Raw genomic sequence first — 6,513 nt, forward strand, 5'->3', positions numbered from 1 at the left:
ATCATTGGTACTCCAATTGCCATTTTCTTTTCTGTCAGCTTTCTCAAGGCCTCAAAGTTGACATGTCCGAGCCGACCGTGCCATAGTCATCCATGATCTGAAGTGTTCGCCATCAAGCATACTGGGTTACAGGAGGTGATCGTAGCCTTGTACAGTCGGTTAGAATGGCATCTCACCTTCATGATCAAGATTCCACTCGAGTCGTATATCCATAGGTGCTCCCCTTCTATCACCAATTTATTTCCTATTTCGGCCAGCTAACCACAACTAATGATATTATTACGCAAATCAGGGATATAATATACCTCATCGAGGAGTCGCTGCTCGCCGCACTTCAACTGGAATAATACAGATCCTTTTCCTTTAATTTGGACCTTGGATCAATCCCCAAATTTCACTTCTCCTTGTACCGACTCATCCAGGTCACGGAAGTGTCTTCGCTCTCCGGTCATGTGATTACTTGCTCCATTGTCGAAATACCAAGTGTCACCACCGGGTTCATCTTCGCCCTTGGTTCGAGCCCTTGGTTCGAGCGTCTGTTTGTTCCTTGCTCAATAGAGCTCGGTTCTCTCTTTCTGCCGCTGCTGACAGCACGAGTGCGGGCTCCTTTCCTCTGTGCACGTTAGGTTGGCTTCTACCTTTCGTTGTTTACTCCAACACTCTGATGCATAGTGCCCCACCTTGTTACAATTGTAGCACCTTATATGGTTCTTGTCACGGCCTTCTCCGCCAGAGCCTCTTGTGTTCTCCCTGCGTGAAGTTTCGGTGTGCTCACCTCTGCCACGACCTCTCCCGCGATCGCGTCCACCCCGGTGCGATTGCCGCTTACTTCACTGAGGTTCCTTTCCTTGCCACCTTTGTAATGTTGTCCTTTCCAATTTGTCTGGGCAAGAAGTAGCTGACTGCCGTTGTTTCCGCTAGGTGCTGTCTGGCGTATTCGCTCCTCGAACATTTTAAGACGTCCAACGGCTTCTTGGAAAGGCATCATGGTGAGATCACAGAATTGTTCGATTCCTGCGATGACTGGGTAATACTGAGTAGGCACAGTGTCAAACAATTTCTTTACCATCTCTGCGTCGTTTAGCGTAGCTTCCAAGCTGGTATACTTTGCCGACATGCCACTCAGCTTTCCTGCATACTCCTCCAATGTCTCCCCTTCACTCATCCGCAACCCATCAAATTCTCTTTTCAACGTCTGCAGTCGCGCTGCCTTAACACGATCAGCTCCTATGAACCTCGTCTTGAGGCTGTCCCAAACCTCCTTGGCCGTCTTTTTCTGAGCAACCTGCAATAGAAGATCTTCCGAAAGGGCTTGGAGAAGAAGTGCTCTCGCTGCTTTGTCCTTCTTTCCCTCCACAGCCGCTCATTCTTCTGGTTCGATGGCCTCCCATACTCCTTTGGCTTCCATTATAGCCTCCACCTTGATCGCCCACGTGGTATAAAATTTGTCGATGTCAATTGTGGATAGACGAATGACACCCCACCGTTGTCTTTTACTGCCGCTTCATGTCTAACGATCGACATCGGATCAAGGCGGAGATATTTTGGCATACAAACCTTGCTTTGATACCATGTGAAAGCCTGAATTCAAGGAATAATTGAGGAGATGGAAGGAATTAGATACGTGGGAAAAGGAATAGCTTTATTCTGTTCAAAATGAGACTGTAATTCATGAATAAAATTGCAGACAGGTTATTTATAGTGACTTGATAATGGGTAAACTCTAATAATAACTCAACAAATTTAACTACTTATGCTAATAATGGTAAGTTAGCTCCTAAACTTTTGCAACACATGATCCTCCTGTTGTAGACTTTAACTGACTTGGTCTTCATCTACATAGTCAGGATTATTAATCCAACATTTAATCCATTGAGGTCACTCACCAAACCTCACCACCCTTCTCAAAACTTACTTTCGCAATCCTGTTGGTAGGGGAAAGTCTCTCCAAATTGAGCTCCTTCTCGGAGGTTTAATCGACCTTTGAAACCTCTCAAACACTATTTTCAAGATCCTGATCCTGACCTTAAAGGCATTGTCGGGCTTACTCCGACGGTGTTTATTGGTGTGGGGAATGTATTGGTATCAACCATCATTTCAAGTTTATCGGGCAGCCGGAGGTGACCTTACTTTATGGCCTTCTATGCTATATTTCTGAACACGATACAATTTCTGACTTGATGCCCATAAATTATATGCCTATTTCAGTACGAGTTCCCATTCAGCTCCTCATTCACTGTCATTTTGTATCCTTCCTTTAGACATAGCTGATTGTCCTTTAGCAAATACTAAAAAAATCCGCTCCATCTTAGCAATGAAAAAAGAAAATGACACCCTTATATTTACCTCTTTCACCGGGGTGGGTTAAGAGCCGGCAAGTGTAGGCCTTCCCTGGGAGATCTCAGCTTATCATGTCCACGAGTTTAGTCAAAGCGCCACGTTTCGGCAGCTCAATTATGGGCATAAACATAATGGTTCCCGCTCTCAAATTAGACCAAATATTTATAGGCTAGGTTGGCCTGGCCAATTGACTAATTTATGTTTGATATCTTCACCTATATAATTTTTTACAAAAAATTATAGTAAAGTAGTGGGCCATAAATTAGTTTTAGACCAAAATAGTCCCTGGCCAAACGTAAGATGGTTTTCAAGAAACAGTCCGAATAAAGCCCATAGTAAATCTTAGGATCTAATCCAAATATAAATTTGTTATATTGGCCCATGTTAAAATGTGTTAGACCAACCTGTCTTGGACAACTTGAATTTTATCCAATATAAAACTCATTTCTTTTTTTTATTTATTTTATTTTGAAATTTATACTGTATTAATTTTTATTTTATTAGTTATAATTATAAGTCTGTCATAAAATAACTTATTTATTTAAGTTTCAATATAACTAAAATTTTAGTTTTTGAAAGTTTGTTTTACCTCCATTTTCAACACTATTTACGTTGACAATATAACTAAAATTTAACAAATCAAAACACAGAAGAAAAAAAAAAAAGAAAATCTTGAAAATCAAGTAAATTACCCTAAATTTGTGTAAATCAAATATGGTATTAAAATGAAGTACTATTATATACCTTAATTTTCAGACAATCAATCTGCCTCCTTTTCTCCAAACGAAGGATGGGGTTATAGACATGCTTGCGAACTGGCCGAACATCATGCCCTGTGTGAAAACCCGATTCAATACAAAGTTTGGCAGGCTAAAGCATCGATTCTATGCATGCAATATCTGCTCAATTCATTAGTGCTTCCTTTATGTATTGACAATGTTTTCTCCATAGTCAAACCCTTGTAGATCAAGCGCTTGAGGGTTGGGTCTTGGGTTCGATCCTAGGTGAGTGCATGTGTGCATGCTTTGGGTGAAATTCCCGCCGGGATGTGAGTTAGTTATAATGTACCCACAAAATGTAGTCTATATACTTTATAACTATCAATTTATTAATTCATTATCTTCTTAAACCTTGTTATAATTAGCTCAAATCCAGTGGAATCAGAAAATGCCTTTGAAAGTTGTAATATGATTTGTCAATACGTTGTTCTAGTGTTTATATTTATTTTGTACTTTATTTTGTACTAAAATAAAAGTCTACTAGAATCAACTGACAAGTGTCAAAATTAGGTTATATTGTATATTAAAATGTCACTTGCATTGGGAATAATTGTAATAATTTTGTATTTATTTCCAACTTTATCCCGATTTTGTTACTTTTAAAATTTAATTTGCTTTTATTCAAAACTTATTTGGATATTATTAAGAAACTTTTTTTTTGTATTTTTGTATTTCGTTAGGTTGAAAATATTACATGAATTTTCTTTTTAAAATATAATACTCTCAAGTTGTGGGTAGAACAATATGAGCTGTTTTAGCCTTTTATGTATGATTGAACATACTTTTTTCAATCCAAATTAAAAAAAAAAAAAAAAAAAAAAAAAAGGAAAACTAATGGACAAAAATAACTGAAAAAAAAAAAACAAAACAATATTTTCTTTTTCTCTGATACCATGTAGATGATCGGAATCATTATCTCACCTAAGAGCTTAAGCTAGTACAGATACATATCATTAATTTATTTTTCCACATATAAGAGTCTCCACGCCCCTCTCACGTGCAAAAGGATATATGCAAGACTTGCACATGGATATATGCTTGATGGGGACAGTAATACTTAAACTTGAGACCTAGAGCTCTAATGTCATTTAAATTAATTTTACAAAAACTAAAAAGTTAAATTATTATTCATAATGAAAATAGAAGCCTATAAATAGGCATGTCATACAGACTCCATAAACTCAAATCATAATAATCTAACCTAATAGATACAACCAAATCTAATACAACTAAATCTAATACAAAACTGAATAACTAAAATATCTCACATGGAAATACATACTAACTACTAACTCATGTTACTCCAGGTACATTCAACCTAGAATGTACCTATAATTATTACTCTTTACAGGTGACGAAACTTATTTCGTTGCAAAAATATTTTTGCTAAAAATTCATTAACTTTTGCTACAAAATATTTTGTAGCTAAATTTCAACTTTTTGTGGTGAAATGACATAAATATTCTCCAAAAAATTAGATTTACAACAAACTTTAATCGGTGGTTCTAGGAAATTTAAACAAATTTTATCACATAAAGTAACGAACATCATATCATATCAAATTTTAAAAGTGTTGACATAACGATTTATAATCCAATCTACTTTTCTCAAACTTAGTGAAAACATCCAAAAATCATGGAGAACTAATCCATTCTCCGATCAAATGCCCTTATTTTAATACCAAAAAATTGCATACAATAATTATATCAGTTGCATGTTGAGAAAAGAAAAGGTTTAATCACACAATGTTCATTCTAAAATGACAGCGTATTGGTATATTATGCAAATGATAGTATATTACTGCAAACAATATGATTTATAACAACGTATATAATTTGTTTCTTCATGTGACGATTATTGAACAAATGCATCATTTTCGAGCCGGATGATTCGTACAGGAAGGAAGTGGGCACTACCAGAAAATTAAGCTATAGCTGCGGTAAAAAAAGTCATGGTTTTAGTACAAATTGGTGACTTTTTACTAAAAAGTCACGGAAAAATGTACAGAATTATTTCCGTTGAATTTTGCTGGTGACTTTTTTTAAGTTGTGATATTTCTGTGACAATAAGTTATAGAATAATACCATGACATGTCCGTGACTTTATATAGCAACAGAAGCTGCAACAAAATTTCGTAAATATTTTATAATTATGACATTTTCGTGACAATAAGTTATAAAATAATACCATTACAGCTCTGTGACTTTATATTAACAAAAATTGTAACAATTCTGTGATTTTATATTTTTGAAAAAAAAAATTATATTATATTTTGTGTTCAATGCAACCACACACGATTATTTTTTTCGGAATTACTTCGTACCACACTATTTTCAACCAATGACCTTATAGTTATTATTTAATTTAATCTGGCAAGTCGAAGGGTTTCGAATTACACTACCTGTCATGCCAACTTAGCTATCTACTCTAAAGTATTACTTTTTGTTTGTTATTATATTTTAACTATATAAATATTATTGATTATAAATTTATCTTTTAAAAATATATACATATTTATTTAATATATCATCATGAATTTTTAACAAAAAATTGAATAGCTACGAACGATATTGAATAAAGATATTGAAGATGATTTTATTATTTTGTTATTACTTTGAATAGCTACAAACAATAATAAGAAAAATTTATAGTTATTTTCGTTACTTATGTTGTGAAATTTGATTTTAAAAAGTCACAAAAATTATACTATGACAATATCTGTAATAATTTTAAATGTTGGAAATATTTTAGTTATTTTTGCCGCAACTTAAAATAGTTAAGAAAAAATTTTGTGACAATTCTCGTGACGAAATAATCAAAAGACACGGAATAGAAATATCTTGGACATTTTCGTTACACAAGCCGTTACTTTAAATAGTTACGGAAAGTTGTTTGTAACTTTTTCAGCAAATATTATTTACGGAATAGTCAAAACAAAAAGTTGTGACATAAATTTGTCACGAAATTACTTTCCGTGATTTTTAATTGTCACATATTAAAATTTGCGACAAATTTCCACAATTATCAACATTTTTTCTAGTAGTGGGGAGGGAGCAGCTAGCGGAGGGATGGAGGTGGACGACAGAAAGAGGGGCGTCGACGGTGAGCTTGACATTGATGGTGGAGGGCAAAAGCGGGGATGGGATGGGTGGGGGGGCGATGGTTCTTCAATGCAGGAGTGGCATTAACGATGGAAGGCAGTTGACGGTGGCGGTGCGTCTGGGAACTGCAACGGGAGAGATGGTTTTCAATCGCGTTAGGGTTTGGGTTGAAATGATAAATTTAATTAATCGGATTGATTTATTACCTTAATTAAAAGAATGCTTAAGCAAATTCTAACATTTTAAATAACATATATATGTATTTCATAAATCATTTATATATTTTTTTATTA

The sequence above is a fragment of the Andrographis paniculata genome, unplaced genomic scaffold, assembly GCF_009805555.1.
Source record: "Andrographis paniculata isolate CXL003 unplaced genomic scaffold, ASM980555v1 Contig80END, whole genome shotgun sequence".
Taxonomy (NCBI): Eukaryota; Viridiplantae; Streptophyta; class Magnoliopsida; order Lamiales; family Acanthaceae; genus Andrographis; species Andrographis paniculata.